Below are 16,695 nucleotides of genomic sequence, written 5' to 3'. Positions count from 1 at the left end.
TATTACCTAGTTTTTATTTTCCTTTTCCTTTTTTTTATTTTTCTTCTCTTTCCTCTTTCTTTGTTATCTTATTTTTTTCGTTTTATTTGTTTGTGTTCTTACGTCTCTCTCTCTCTCTCTCTCTCTCTCTCTCTCTCTCTCTCTCTCTCTCTCTCTCTCTCTCTCTCTCTCTCTCTCTCTCTCTCTCTCTCTCTCTCTCTCTCTCTCTCACACACTTTAAAGCACCTATCACTCCTCCTCTTCCTCCTCCTCCTCCTCCTCCTCCTCCTCCTCCTCCTCCTCCTCCAGTAGAAGAGAGGTTTCACGAGTTATAATTTCGTTAGGCATTGAATCTAGAATATGGCAGAGATTAATTTAGAAATGAGAGAGAAAAAAAGTTGCCAGTAGGCCTATTGCAGCATTGCCAGGGCTGAGGGAGAGACTTGTTCGCGTTGGTAATACTGTTTGTCAATTGTTGCTGGTGGCGGTGGTGGTTGTGATTGTTGTTGTTGTTGTTGTTGTTCTTTTGGTTGTTGTCGTTATAATAGCAGTAGTAGAGGTATTAGTAGAAATAGTAATAGTAGTTGTAGTAGTAATAGTAGTAATGATAGTAGAAGTAGTAGTAGAAATAGTAGTAGTAGTAGTTATAGTAATAGTAATGATTGTTTTTGTCGATCTGGTTGATGTTGTTTTTGTTGTAGTTGTTGTTGTTGATGTTAGATTAATCAACCTTAAAAACCATCCTTATGAGGTGATTAAGGAAGCTTCAGTAACTTAACAGCTTCAGTAGGCAGTGAGTCATCTGAAGTTGGCATAGAGGCCTCAGTTGAGACCAGACGCACCTTGAATAGACCTAGGGAGGGAGGCCTATGTGAAATTATTGTATGTGACTGTGAACTGGAAAACAACATTAATACCTGTCTCTCTCTCTCTCTCTCTCTCTCTCTCTCTCTCTCTCTCTCTCTCTCTCTCTCTCTCTCTCTCTCTCTCTCTCTCTCTCTCTCTCTCTCTCATTTACTCCTACCATCCATCTATCCATTCTTACCCCCTTATTCTCTCTGTCTCTCTCTCTCCCCCACCTCTTCATTACTCTTCTCCCTTTTTTCTGTCTCGTCTCTCTCACCCTCTCTCTTCTTCCCTCATTTGTTATGATTATGCCAAAATAAGAGGAGCGGCTGCGATTGGAGGTTGTTCCCCCTCCTTCATTTATTATTGACGTACTTGTGATGGCTATGATGGTGCCGGGATAGGGGGAGGAGCGGGAGGAGGGCAGGAGGAGAAGGGGGATGTGGAGGAGGGAAGGGGGAGAAGTGTTATAGAACGCAGAAGTGGCGGAGAGTGAGCCCTAGGTGTTGAGAGAGAGAGAGAGAGAGAGAGAGAGAGAGAGAGAGAGAGAGAGAGAGAGAGAGAGAGAGAGAGAGAGAGAGAGAGAGAGAGAGAGAGACCCTTAGAATTGTGAAGCTTAAACTGTTGAAAATTATACTGGATATACTTGTCACACCCTCCTCCTCCTCCTCCTCCTCCTCCTCCTCCTCCTCCTCCTCCTCCTCCTCCTCCTCCTCCTCCTCCTCCTCCTTGTATAATACCCCGTCTCCCACCAAAAAGCTTAGAATAGTTACCAAAAAACAACCTAGTAAGGACATCAAAGTCTCTTGCTGTTTGGACTTCCTTTGTATTCACCACCACCACCACCAGCACCACCTCTAACAAAACCATATCAAGTTCCCTCCCCCACCTCGGTAACCCCACAACAAGATACCCTGACAAGGAAAACTGCAGCCTTCCGTCCGTCATTAGTGAGGTGGTAGTGCGGCTCCAGTGTTTGTCAAGTCGCTGTTTTGAGGGACGCGAGGAGACCCAAGGCTATCTAGTTACCGCTTCTCCTTAGACTATTCTCCCTTTTCCCATCTTTCTGTACTGACGCGAAGGTGTAAAGGGAACAGAGAATGATGGGTGTAGATTAGTGTATGAGGAGAATAAGGAAATAGAAGGGGAACTAGGGAGGTGAGGGAAGGTAAAGGACCAAGGAAGGAAAGGGGGAGAGAAGAGGGAGAGGGAAGGAGAACTAGGAAGGAAACGTAACAGAAGGAAAATGAAAAACAGGACTTCTGTGTAAGATAGATGGAAAAAATTACACGAAAGGACGGGAAAAAAGATGAAATATTGATAGAAAGGAAGACAAGAGATAAGAGAGAAAACAAACAACAGGAATGAATAAAGGAATTACAGATAAAGAAAACTCAAGAAAGAAGAAAACAAAAATTAAGGAAAATAAACTAAGAAAGTAAGAAAATAGAGGAAAATTAAAATAGAAGCTTATGAAAAAGAAAATGAAAGCAAAGTATATTTTCGGATGATGAAAATAAATAAGGAAGAGAGGAGAGAAAGAATAGGAAACAGTAAAAGTGTGAAGGAAACTAAAAGATGAAAAAAAGAGAGAGAAGAGAGAGAAGAGGAAAAGAGGGGAAGGATTTTGAGTTACACAAGGAGGGAAGAAGGAGAGAGAAAGGCAGAATAAGAGAAGGAGGAAATACTGAGGAAATGAAGAACACGATGAAGGAAACTATACAATGAAAAAGGAAGGAAGAGAGGGAATGGACGATGAGGGAGGTAAGGAAGGAAGTAGATAAGGAGAAGGGAAAATGACAATAAAGGAAAGAGGAAAGACATGAAATTAGGAAGGAAACTGACCGTAGGAGAAGAAGGAAGAAATTGAGGGAAAGAAGGAAGGAATAAGAGATGAACGAAGAAATAAACGAATGGGAGGAAGGAAGAGACACTACAATAAATGAAAGAGAAGGAGGGAAATAGAGAGACTGGAATAAAGAGAGATGAAGGAAAGAGAGAATATGGAAACTGGGAAAGACTGGAAGGGAAAGGAGGAGATAGAGAAATATGATGCACGTAATTTAAGGAAGGAGGGAGAGAATGGATGAAAAGAAAGAATAGGGAATGGAAGAAAGAATGAAGGAAAGGGAGGAAAGGAGAGAAAGAATGAGGGAGATGGGAAAACATGATGTGGAGAAGTTACTGAAGGGAGGGAGAGAAGGAGGAATAGAGGAAAGAAGGAAACGAGAGAGGGAGAGAATGAAGATGGGGAAATATGTCATAGGGAAGCTACGGAAGGAGGGAGGGAGAGAAGGAAGGAGAGAGAAATGGAGGGAATGGAGGGAAGGAGGGCAAGCTCTCAGTCCAATATACAGACTTCCGGTCCTGCCTGGGGTGATAATGTTATGTTCTTGACCGGTAATTAGGGATGATAACGCTCTCTCTCTCTCTCTCTCTCTCTCTCTCTCTCTCTCTCTCTCTCTCTCTCTCTCTCTCTCTCTCTCTCTCTCTCTCTCTCTCTCTCTCTCCAATACATAATACATCAAGTCTTTTCAATAGCACAAGAACTTAATAAGGTAATGCTCCTCCTCCTCCTCCTCCTCCTCCTCCTCCTCCTCCTCCTCCTCCTCCTCCTCCTCCTCCTCCTCCTCCTCCTCCTTCACCTCTTTCCTTCCCTCCCTCCTTTGTTCTTTCCCTCCACTCCCTCTCTCCCTCCCTCCCTCCCTCTCTCTCTCTCCTAGGCCTTGATTTCTTCTCTCCCTTCTTTTTTATTCATTTCCAAATATCGATCGTTGGAAATCTAATCATTCAGTATCTTAAGCTGAGAGAGAGAGAGAGAGAGAGAGAGAGAGAGAGAGAGAGAGAGAGAGAGAGAGAGAGAGAGAGAGAGTGATTGTATGGTGTTTTTGTGATTTGATTATGTTTTATCTCTCTCTCTTTCTCTCTCTCTCTCTCTCTCTCTCTCTCTCTGGAAATAATATTCTCCCGTAAATCATTGGGAAGAAAGCGGCATCTGTACAGAAAATGGGAATTACAACTACATTCTGTATCATGTCACGTTTTCTTTTTCTGTCTGTATTTAAGGTTAACTGAATCATTTTATTATTTATTTATTTATCTATCTAATTTCCTTCAATTAAAATGTTCAGTATTTTTTATTATTTTTTTCAGTTAATTATTTTTGTAATCGTTAATGTCGTTTTTTTTTTATTTTGTTCGTTTACTGATTTTTTTTATTTATTTATTTTGGTCATGGTTTTATATCTGTTCATTTTATTTATATTAATTTAGTTAGCTCGTTAGTTAATAAAAGCGTGGTTTGTTTACTTTGCTTCCTTTTTCCATTTATTCTTTTATCTCTACACTTGTATCTTCATGTATATATATATATTTTTCTCCTGTTAACTCGTATGTATTTCTTCATATATCTATTTATTTTATATGTTTTGTTTTGTTAATTAATTGCATGTTTTGTCTTGAAGTCTGTTGCCTTTGCATTCGTTATTTTTATGTTTATTTACTTCAGCTTCCATTTCTATTTTCATTTATTTTCTCATTCACTTATTTATTCACTTACTTATTCACCACAGTCTCATTTTTCATGTTTTTATTTTCTCCTTGTATTTATTTTCCTCATTCATTCACTCACGCACTGTCTCACTCAATCATCCAGCCATCCATCTAGCTATCCACTCACTCACTCATTCTCTCACTCACTCAATCATCCAGCCATCCATCCAGCTCACTCACTCTCTCACTCTCTCTTTCAGCCATCCAACCATCCATCCATCCATCCAGCTATCCACTCATTCACTCACTCACTCACTCAGCCATCCAGCCATCCATCAAGCTGTCCACTGTCACTACCACTCACACACACATGCCTGTCTTCTCCATCCATGCCTCATTTACACATCCACCCACATGTCCCGCTCATCCACCCACGCACTCACGCACTCACGCACTCATAGACACGCAAAAGTTAGCAAGCGTTTCTTTTCATTTCCCCCGGGCGGCGTTGATCCCATTAATGCAGCATCCAGTGTTACTACAAGGTAAATGTTGCTAATTGGAACCTACCTGCGCGCTGCCAGAAATCGGATTACAAACTTACTCTCATTCAAACTTAATTTATCTCAATCAGGTTTGTTCAGTTCCCTGCATGATTTATGAAACCGGAGCCACGCAGAGAGAGAGAGAGAGAGAGAGAGAGAGAGAGAGAGAGAGAGAGAGAGAGAGAGAGAGAGAGAGAGAGAGAGAGAGAGAGAGAGAGAGAGAGAGAGGGGTATTCAATATATGAGTGTTGGTAGTGAATTGTTTTGGGAATACAAAGTGAAAATATTTATAGTTACTTTTTTGTTTTATTTAAAGAGGAATGAATATTTTTGCTGGCTTTTCTTTTTTTTTTTTTTTTAGTTTTTATTTTACCGTTTTGTGTGTGTGTGTGTGTGTGTGTGTGTGTGTGTGTGTGTGTGTGTGTGTGTGTGTGTGTGTGTGTGTGTGTGTGTATTCGCGTGTTTTTCGAAAGTGTTCATGTTTCACTTTCGTATTGTTTCCACGTTCCCTTTAAGTTGGCGAGGGTGTGGGTGAGCGAGCGAATTCTCAACACACACACACACACACACACACACACACACACACACACACACACACACACACACACACACATCATGGCGAACAATTTTATTTATCATTTTTCTTTCATTCAATTTCTACGAGCAATATTCGTTTCTCTTCGATCTTTACAAACAACTTTCTAAAGGTCAAAAGGTCTGCTGCAGTTTGTTCTTCTCATGTTTTCCTTTGTGTTCCTTATCCTAGCCGCTCCTTCGTGCTTGTTTATGAGTTTTGTTGTTATCCTTCTTTTCTATGATTCTAGGAGGAGGAGGAGGAGGAGGAGGAGGAGGAGGAAGAGACCGTGTGTTTAACTAAAAGTATCTAATTTGAAGTGAAAGGCGTGGTATAGCAAAAGCGAAGGAGTAGGAGGAGGAGGAGGAGGAGGAAGCCGGATTATCCTTCGCGTCCTTCTTCCGTGTCCTAGAAATGTCGTGATGTCCTACACTTAGATAAGGACACAAGGGTATAGCTTTGTAAGGATTAGGTTATCTACAGTGGGAGGAGAAGAACGATGACCAAGAGGAATGACTTAGAGGAAGATAAAAGTGAACTAGATGACGAGGAAGAGGAAGACAAGGACGAGAAGAAAAGATAGGAAAATGGTGACGATGGTGACGAAGATGACGGGAAAAATTTGGATATTGCAGTGGAGGAGGAGGAAAAGAAGTAGGAATAGGAAGATAATAAAAAAAAAATGTGGGACAAGACCGAAGGAGGAGTAAGTGAGGAGGAGGATGATAACGATAACAACAACAATGATGAAGATAAGAAAAGCGATTTGGAGAAGAACGAAATCGACAACAACAACAAACAACAACAACAACAACAAGAACAACAACAATGAAAACGAAAATAAGAACAGCGATTTGCCAGAGGATGAAGAAACGAAAAAAAAAACGAGAACAACACAAAAGCAACGAAAACAACAACAACACCAATAACAAAGACGAGAAAACAAACCGAAGAAAGACAACAAAACAAAAACAACAACAACAACAACAACAACAACAACAACAACCTCACCTCACGAAAAGAAAACGAGATGAACACTAAACACCAAAACAACGATGAGAAGACACGGACTCCCAAGACACGGACGAAAAAGTGAAAAAAATCAACAGTAGGAACCGGACCAGCTGTAGGCGGACGAGTAAGAGGCGGAGGCAAGGCGGCTGGCGTGGACCTTATCTTCCCCAAGCCATGTCCAGTGTCCAAATGGGTCCCCAGCGCACTATCGGACATTACTCCCCCGCACGGTGCCCGCCCATAGTGTTCCAATTACATACCGACCGACACTATGGGTTATTGATTGCCGTGTCTTGGTAGTCCAGGTCCTTGGGGAGGCGGGATCTTAGGCCTTAGTCTTCAGCGTCCCAAAGGTCATAATGAGCGGCGCGCGGGACTCAGACCGAACCAGATGAGCAAATGGACATGATATTAGTTAGTTTCTATATCGGAGTCGTCCAGGCCTTCTGTGTGACTCCCCCTCCTCCTCCTCCCCTTCCTCCTTCGCCATTTGTTCCCCTTCTTCTTCCTTTCCCTCCCTCCCTTTCTCTTTCTCTCTATCTCTCCATCCTACGCTCTCGAGAAGCTGATAATATGATTCTCTCTCTCTCTCTCTCTCTCTCTCTCTCTCTCTCTCTCTCTCTCTCTCTCTCTCTCTCTCTCTCTCTCTCTAACTCGTTCTCCATTTTATTCGTTATTTTCTGTGGTTATGAAAAGAAAAGGTTGAAATAAAGTCAAAAGAATATTAGAAAAGACTAAAACTTAAGAGAAAGAAAATAAAAAAAGCTGTAAATAAGAAAAAAGAAAAGTCAACGAGAAGGGAAGAAAAAACAAGGAGGGAAGGAAAAAAAAAGGACAAAAACACGGAAAGGAAGATCCACTAATTCTTATAAATTATTTTCTGGGGTCCTAAATCCAAGATGGCGATGGACGCACTTCCGGTGGCTCAGTCCAGCGGTCTTAATCGAATTTTAGTGCCGTAATGATAGAGAGAGAGAGAGAGAGAGAGAGAGAGAGAGAGAGAGAGAGAGAGAGAGAGAGAGAGAGAGAGAGAGAGAGAGAATGTAATGACTGTTAACATGAATAATTTTTTTTCCTTTTTTATTCGTTATTTTATTTAATCCGTTTTTTACTTGATTCTCTCTTTCCTTTCATTTCCTTTTCCTTCTTTCACATCTTTCCTATCTGCAGTTTTTTTTTCTCTTATCCTTTTCCCTCTCTTCTTGCACAATTGTCTCCTGGTTTTTCTTCCTTTCTTATTTTCTTTTTTTTTTTATGCTTTCGTTTTCCATTTCATTCTGCCATTCCCTTCCCTTTTTCTCATTTTTTCATTTCCTTCTCTATTTCTTTCGTCTTCCCTTCCCTTTTTCTCATTTTTCATTTCCTTCTCTATCTCTATCGTCTATCATCCTCTTAGTTTTTTTTTCTTCATCTCTCCTTCCCTTCCCTTTCTTTTTCCTTTTCCTTATTGCTCCCTATCCTTTACCCTCTCTTTAGCCTCCCTCTTCATTATCTCCTCATTCCCTTTCTTCCTTGTCTTCTCTTCCCTTTCCTTACTATTCCCTCTATTCTACTTTCGTTTTTCCTTTCACTCTCTTGTTCCCTTCATGTTTCCCTATCCCTTCCCATCAATATCCTTCCCCATACACCCTTTTTTCCTTCCCTTCCTTCCCATCATCCAGCTAATCATCACCCTTACTTCCTTCACTTCCTTCATCTGTCTCTATTTTTCCTCTTCTGCATTTTTTACTCATTTCTTCCTCTCCTGGTTCCTTGTAGGTCTCCCCTCTCCACCTCCTTTCTCTGCCTTCCCACCTCCCCTCTCTGCACATCCCCTCTTCACCTCTCCTCTTCCCTTTCCCCTCCGCGTGGCCCCAGGCACCCAACCCCCCATCATGTCGAATATTGCAAAACTTAGTCCAACTTGCAAGAGGGGAAAAAATGCAATATTGATTAATAGCTCGGGGTCACGGATTAGATAATGAGTTTTTGGCAGTTTTCTGCAGGAGGAACATTACAACAGATTCGTCCGTCACAAGTTGCTGAGCTGATGTTAATGGTGAAGGCAAATTAGAACGTAGGGTCGAGTTTGGGATGGATGGAGGAATGGAGGAATGGAGGAAGAGGTAATAAATAAGGAAAAGATTGCAGGGGAATAGGTAAAGGGAATGGGAAGAATTGGAGGGAAAGGATTAAAGGGAATGGAAGGAACTAGATGAAAGGAGCTAAAAGGAATGGTAAGATTGGATAGGAATGGTTAAAGACAAGGGAAAGATTGCAGGAATGAGTTAAAAGGAAGGGAAGGATTGGATGGAAAGGTTTAAAGGGAAGGAAAATATTAGAGGGAGTAATTGGAGGAAAGAGGTTAAAAAGAACGGAGGAATTGGAGGAAAGAAGCTAAAATAAGTAAAGGAGGAATTGGAGGGAAAGGGTTAAAGGGAAGGGAAGGATTGGAAGAAAGAGTTAAATGAAAGGGACTGGAGAGGAAGGGTTTAAACAAAAGGAGGAACTGGAGGAAAGAAGCTTAAAGAAATAGAGGAATTGGAGGGAAAGGATTAAAAGGAATGTTTTTTTTTTTTTTCATTCTTTTTGCTGTTATTAAAAAGTGCCCCCCTAAAAAAAAATAACAAAAAAACGTTCAGCTTATTATTCGAACACACCTCACCTCATTATACCTTTCTTTGGAGCACACCTGACCAGCACACCTGACCAGCACACCTGACCAGCACACCTAAGTAACAGACCTGAGTAACACACCTGAACTCCACACCTGTTGGCCCGGTACATATCTTCCCATCTTCCTCTCTTTTTTGTCTATGAGCGATGGCAGGTGGCTGGAAGGAAGACAACTCTTTTAACCCTCCTCCTCCTCCTCCTCCTCCTCCTCCTCCTCCTCCTCCTCCTCCTCCTCCTCCTCCTCCTCCTCCTCCTCCTCCTCCTCCTCCTCCTCCTCCTCCTCCTCCCATCTTGTATCTCTTTCCCGCCTCCAGTCTGCTTTATCAGTTATCCTTCTTCCTCACTTCCACCTGCCATTCCTCCTCCTCCTCCTCCTCCTTCCTCCTCCTTCTCTCCCTCCTTTATGCAGTAAGTAATACAATAACCGAAGCCTTTGTAATGATTTGTAATGATTGGAAATAACGAGGAACCGGATACCAGATCGCAAATGGATGAACGAGGAGGAGAAAGAGGGAGAAGTGAGAATTTGCATAGGTTAATCTTATTTTTTTATTTGATTTGTGAAGTGAGTTTGAGATTAAATATTTCAGAGAATGTAAATGATAAAAGATGAAAAGTCTGTCTTCTTATTTGTATACAAGTGAAGAAGAGGAGGAGGAGGAGGAGGAGGAGGAGGAGGAGGAGGAGCAAGAGCAACAATAAAAAGAACAAGAACAAGAAATCAGGCACAAAACACAAAATAAATAGGAAAAGAAAGAAAACACTAATTCTCTCTCTCTCTCTCTCTCTCTCTCTCTCTCTCTCTCTCTCTCTCTCTCTCTCTCTCTCTCTCTCTCTCTCTCTCTCTCTCTCTCTCTCTCTCTCTCTCTCTCTTACAAAAAATCATCCACAAAACAGAGGATTCAAGTCTACGTTTATGAAGAATAGGAATCCAATCCGGGCAACACCATCCATCATTGGCTCTATAATTAAAACACAGTGTTCCTCTCCTCCTCCTCCTCCTCCTCCTCCTCCTCCTCCTCCTCCACGGCAGACCGATCCTCCTTTCTTCCTTGGTTATTTGAATCGGACCCTTTAATTATCAGGTTCTCGGACTCTTCAGAACCTCATATTTAAAGTGTGCAGTCGTGTAGTTGTGACGTGTGGTACTGTGGTGGTGGTGGTAGTAGTAGTAGTAGTAGTGGTTACGACTATTTTCTTTATTATGATTGGTGAAGTTAAAAAAGTAAATATTGATTAGTAGAAAGGAAAGAATAAGGAAAGATGAAGATAGTAGTAGTAGTAGTAGTAGTAGTAGTAGTAGTAGTAGTGGTGGTGGTGGTGGTAATCGTATTTGCCTCTTTTCTGATTTTTCATAATATAAGTGAAGTAAACAAGTAAATGTCTGCAGAGAGAGAGAGAGAGAGAGAGAGAGAGAGAGAGAGAGAGAGAGAGAGAGAGAGAGAGAGAGAGAGAGAGAGAGAGAGAGGCAGAGGAAGAGGAAGAGAGGGAGGGTAGACAAGACAGGATATTGCAGGAAGAAAAGGAGAGAGGAGAGGAGAGGAGGGAGAAGAGGGCAACCTTTCTCATTCTGGCTGCAGGATGGCGTGGCGGGGCTGACGGGCCTCACGATACCATCACGCCACTGCAACGCGACCCTTCTTTTTTTTTTATACTCCGAAGTCCCTCTTAACCTTGTCTTGGTGATCAGGGCAAGTGAGGAACGTCTGTGAAATCTATTCGACCCATCCTCTTTTTTTTTATTTTGATGTCTTCTTTTAAATTTGTCTTGGTCATAGCCAGTGTAAAGTGCTTGGGGGTTAAAACCATACTTGTCTTTGGTTGACGGTTCTGTTAGTTCATTCATATACGTGTCTTTAACTCTCTCCTTGGGTTTAGTGAGTGTAAAGCTTTTGGGGGATTGAAAGTACACCTATTTAAGGTTTAACTAGTTTATTCTTGCTAGTGTATTTCGTTGATGGCTTTCTGTTAGTTAATTAATATGCTTCTCTGTAATTTATGATTTTGTAAGTTCATTTATTCGACTTTCATTAGTTTTATCGTCTAGTAGTTTATCTGAAGTAGTGGTTTTAAGTACTATTCTCCCAGTCACTTGAAGACCATGCTGAATAAAGGAACAGAGGGTGGAATAGCGTCTAGGAATTTCAAAGACCATGAAAGACAGAGGAATAGAAAATGGAATGTTTAAATACCTACGAATACAAAGAGAAAAGTAAAAGAAAAGGAAAAAATTCAACCGATCATCTTAAATAGCAAAGCCTCCCCTTGGGTTTAAGTTCTTATATTATAAAAGAATAAAAAAAAAACACGTTCACTGAAACATTTACGAATAAAAAAAAAGAGAAACGTAAAAGAAAAAAAAAAAAAAAAATATCGATCATCTTAAATACTAAAGCCTCCCCTTCATTTTAAGTTCAGGGAGGAGGAGGAGGATAAAGGGGAACAGAAAACGGAACGAGGGAGGCTCATTGGCTTTAAATTAAGATTGCATTGGAGGGAGCGGTGATTCGTCTTGTAAGGCATAATTAAACTCCAATACTTCTTTCAGTGGCCGCTCGCTTCCCCGCCCACTTCTTCCCTGATGGCTTTATTTCTCCAGGCCCTCAGCGTTCCACGGGGCCAGAGGGACACAAGCGCCGTCTGGTCTCTCCTTTCCAGGGCCTCGGGTTGGCTGGGAGGCGATGTGAGGTTCGTGGGAGAGTGTAATGTGTAGTGGAGGGTTCTTTTCAGTGTTGCTTGGTGTTCTAACTTAGTGCTAGTCAGTTTGTCTATAATTTACAGTTTTTAAAGATTGATGTTCTCGTATTATTGTCTCTTTAATATTTATGTAGGTTAGGAAAGATTGTTAACTTTTTTTTTGTTCGTGTATTGTTTTAACTCTTTTAGTGCTAGTCAGTGTGTCTTTAATCTACAGCTTTAGAAAAATTAGTTTCTTTTTATTTTGTACACCTTTTTAAATGCGTACTTAATGTGGCTTGACAAAAATTTAATTGCTTTCATATTTGTTTTCTTTTTTTTCTTCTTTGTGGTTGTCTGTTATTTTAATCCTTTCAGTTTTAGTCTTCCCTATCATCTACAGTTTTTTAGACTTATTCTTTGTGCTACAGTCTTTTAAGTACTCCTGCAAGTTAACCAAAACGAAATTAACTTCATATTTTCTTCTAACTTTATATATGTCCATTATCTTAACCCTTCAGTGTTATTCAATCTTTTCCATAATCATCTACAACTTTTACAACTTATTTTTTTCTTATATTACAGTCTTTTAAGTACTTCTGGAGGTTAACAAAGATGAAATTAATCTCATTTTTATTCTTCTCATATCCGTCCATTGTTTTAACATTTCCAGTGCCACTCAACCCTCTCCCATGAAGCTCAATAAAATAAAATAAAAATAAAAAAATAGTAAAGAATCGGCTCGTAAATCAAATGAGTGAAATAGACTCAGTAATCAGGTTGAAAAAAAGACACAATGCAGAAAATACGCATGATGATAAACAGTCGAAAAGAAAAAAAAATAGAAATACGAACACAGGAATAAATAAATAAGGAAAAAGTATGAAAGAGAAATTACGTTTAACGATAAAGGAAAATGGAAGTGAAGCCAAAGCAAACACAAAGGCAGGCATGTTTATAACGAAGCGGGTGATGCAAGGATTGATTTCATTATATTCCTGATTAGCCTGTCATTATTTTTCATCATCATAATTATCTTCGCGTTCAGTTGCGTTTGGGTAACTTCACTGTGGCTATTCGGGGATTGAATTGGTGCTAATTAAGAAGGATTGTGATTCACTGCTCATTATTACAGAGTTGTTCTTCACTATTCACTATCAGTATTTGTTCACTATTTATTACATATTTAAGAGTTCTCATCCTCTTTCCTTTCCCCTCCTCCTCCTCCTCCTCCTCCTCCTTTCTGTCCCTTTTTCACTCGTCCTAATTCTCATTCACGTTCGCCTCCTCCTCCTCCTCCTCCTCCTCCTCCTCCTCCTCCTCCTCCTCCTGCAGCCTCCGAGGATCTGCAGGTGTGTAAGCGTAAATATGTAAATGCCGAGGTAAATATGTAAATGTGTAAATTATGTTAGGTATGTTTGTGTGTGTTTTTGGGTGTAAAATTGTTGGTTGGTCTTGTGTGTGTGTGTGTGTGTGTGTGTGTGTGTGTGTGTGTGTGTGTGTATGTGTATTATGCTGAGAAAGTGGAATTCCTGGCAGTGCCAAAACATAATGTGGTATGCTAAGAGAGAGAGAGAGAGAGAGAGAGAGAGAGAGAGAGAGAGAGAGAGAGAGAGAGAGAGAGAGAGAGAGAGAGAGAGAGAGAGAGAGAGAGAGAGAGAGAGAGAGAGAGAAGCAACCAACAAAGCAACAAACCCATGATTATTTCCAAGAAGAACGAAGAGAGAGAGAGAGAGAGAGAGAGAGAGAGAGAGAGAGAGAGAGAGAGAGAGAGAGAGAGAGAGAGAGAGAGAGAGAGAGGAAGTGACGAGGACGAGAAAGAGAAAAAGAGAGACGCGGACGAGGAATAGCAGAACAACGGGAACAAGAAAACAAACAAAACAAAACAAAACAAACACGAAAAAAAAAATAGAACAAGGAGAAAAAGGAAACATCAAAATAGGACACCTGGAGACAAAAACGAGAGAGAGAGAGAGAGAGAGAGAGAGAGAGAGAGAGAGAGAGAGAGAGAGAGAGAGAGAGAGAGAGAGAGAGAGAGAGCCTGGACTGTTGTGTTTCCCTGAGCTGGTCACTCCCTGTCTGTGAAACATTAAGAGGCAAATGCCATATTCAAGAGAGAGGGGAAAAAAAGAGCAAAATACGTCCGCCACTGTATTATCCTACAAGCTTATGAAGTGGGAGGAAGTCGGTAGCAGTATATTTAATGAGAGTCTACGAGGTTTTTGGGGATGGGAACATTAGGCTGGTTTTAGCAGGTGCTCAAATATCCATGACCCGTGTGAGTTGGTTTATTCAGAGGCTGGTAATGGCAAGCTCTCTCTCTCTCTCTCTTTCTCTCTCTCTCTCTGTCTCTGTTTCTCTCTCTGTCTCTGTCTCTCTCCTTGTTACCTGTCCCTCCCCATATCACCTCTGCATTTCCAGGTGTCTTCCTCTTTTTTTCTTTTTTTTTTTTACTTTTTTTTTACGTCCCCTTGTTTTTGTGTGTCGCGACCCCAACGAATTCTCTTGTTTTGGTTTCCGTTCACACTTGTCCCTCTGTTTCTGTCTTTGTTTCTGAGTTCTAACCCTTTTTTTTTTTCTCTCTCTCTCTCCTCTCTCTCTCTGTATCTCTCTCTATGTCTCTGCCGTTTCCCCTTTCGTAGTTTCTCTTTCTCTCGGCTGGACCATAGCTTTTGCATTTTGTTTTCTCGCTCTCCTTCCTTCCTTCTGTGTTTTACTGTGTTGTATTGTGTTTATTTATATGTTTATTTGTTTGTTTATTTCTTGTCATCTTGTTCATAGTCTTCAGAATTTCGTTATTTATGTTTACTTTCCCGTCATCTTTTCAAATCACATCCTTCTTCATTATCTTTTTTATTACCTTCAATTATTTACCGCACCTTACTTTCGTTTACCTTAGTTTACCCTTCCTTGCCCTACGTTCACTGTTACATTACTTCAATTTACTTTTCCTAACTTAACATAACCCACCCTCTATACCCCTGCAAACCTAAACATATCCTACACTACATAACAATCTTCAGGGTGGTCATCTGCCCCTCTTTCACTACAGGAAGATGATGGAAGAGAAAAAGTGAGGAAAATGATTAATTCCCTCATTCTCCCTCGTTCTCTCTTCATGTTCCCTTCGGTATCAGGAGCAGGAGCCATGTAGGTGTCGTGACAGCGAACGATGAGGCAAAAGGGATATTGGATAATGAGGGTGTTAGTCAGGTGAGGAGGGCGTGGTGGACTTGCAGGTAACACACACACACACACACACACACACACACACACACACACACACACACACACACACACACACACACACACACACACACACACACACACACACACACACACACACACACACACACACACACACGGATTACACATACACACACTCTCTCTCTCTCTCTCTCTCTCTCTCTCTCTCTCTCTCTCTCTCTCTCTCTCTCTCTCTCTCTCTCTCTCTCTCTCTCTCTCTCTCTCTCTCTCTCTCTCTCTCTCATAACTACAACTTCATCTATCTTTCTCCCTTTTCTTTTTTTCACTTTTCTTTCCTTTCCTTTCATATTTTTTCCCATAGTTATTTAATCTACCACTGTTTCTTTCTCTTTCCCTCTTTATCCCCCTCTTTCTTCTTCCTTTCTTTACTTCTCTGTTCCATTCCATCCCAAGTATTCCCCCTCCTTCTATTCTCCCTTTCCTATAAATACTCAATCATTCTCTTTTTCTCTTTCTCTCCTCCTCTGCTCTTCCCTTCCATACCATTCACCCCCTTCCCCCCAGTCACTGTACCTTCCTCTCCCACTCTTCTACATAACCTCCCATTTCTACCTCCCTCTCCCTCTCCCTCTCTCTCTCACGCGAGGAGGTGATCCATCCATCCCCTCTGCCCTGCCCTCACCAATTCCTCAATTCCCTTCGCTTCTGTCAGAGGGAGGCGAGGATCGGAAGCAGGAAGAATAAAAGGTTGATAAAGAAGGAATAAGGGAGAAGATAATAAGGGGTTTGGAAGAATGGAAGATGGGATAATGGGTAATGAAGAATGAAGAGAGATGTACATAGAAGGGAAATATGAAAATAGTGAGGAAAAGTAGTAAAGACTGGAGTTACGGAAACTTGATTGAAAGATGGAAGAAAACAGGGAAAATAGTTAATGAAAAGTGAGATGAAGATGGGGCATTGATGAACGGTATAGAAGAAAAGAAAGGGAAAATAAATTGAGGAAAAGTAAAGACTGAAAATATGGAAATGCTATGAAAAGAAAAGAGAAAAGGGAAAAAATGAAGAAAATAATAGATTAATCACTTGTAAATCAGTGAAAGAAGAAAATATAAACCAAACAGGGAAATTGCTACCTTGAAAATTAGTGAAGGAAAAATATGAAAAAAAGAATGAAAAAATGGAGAGAAAGAGAGAGAAAATGATGCAAAAATAAGTGATGAAATAAAAAATACAAAAACCGAAATAAAAAAAAACATGATTGAAATTAAAGTATTAAATATCACAGATTACAAAATATATTAAAGAAAACAGAAGAAAGAGGAGAAAGAAAATAAGACAAAAACCAAATTAGTAAAAAAATAAACATAAGAACAGAAAGAGTAATTAAAAAATATATATAGCCAAGCAGACACTCCTCTTCCTCCTCCTCCTCCTCCTCCTCCTCCTCCTCCTCTTCCTCCTCCTGCCTCACAAATGGGAAAAGCTTGGTAATTTATGGAAAACAGCATTAATCATGTCACATAATCGCCGCTTGAAGACACAGAGCATCTTTACTGTTCGCCTCGCAAAGATTTCAAAATATTCATGAATTTTAAGATTGTCAATTAGGCGCCTTCTTGTCAACACGGCCGCCTCGCTATTGGCCAATCAACGGGCGCGGCTGTGGGCGAGATGAAAAGCGTCGTTAGTTTGTTTGTCTCGCGG

Source organism: Scylla paramamosain, chromosome 46, assembly GCF_035594125.1.
Source record: "Scylla paramamosain isolate STU-SP2022 chromosome 46, ASM3559412v1, whole genome shotgun sequence".
NCBI classification, from domain to species: Eukaryota; Metazoa; Arthropoda; class Malacostraca; order Decapoda; family Portunidae; genus Scylla; species Scylla paramamosain.
Note: the sequence above shows the minus strand (reverse complement) of the source record.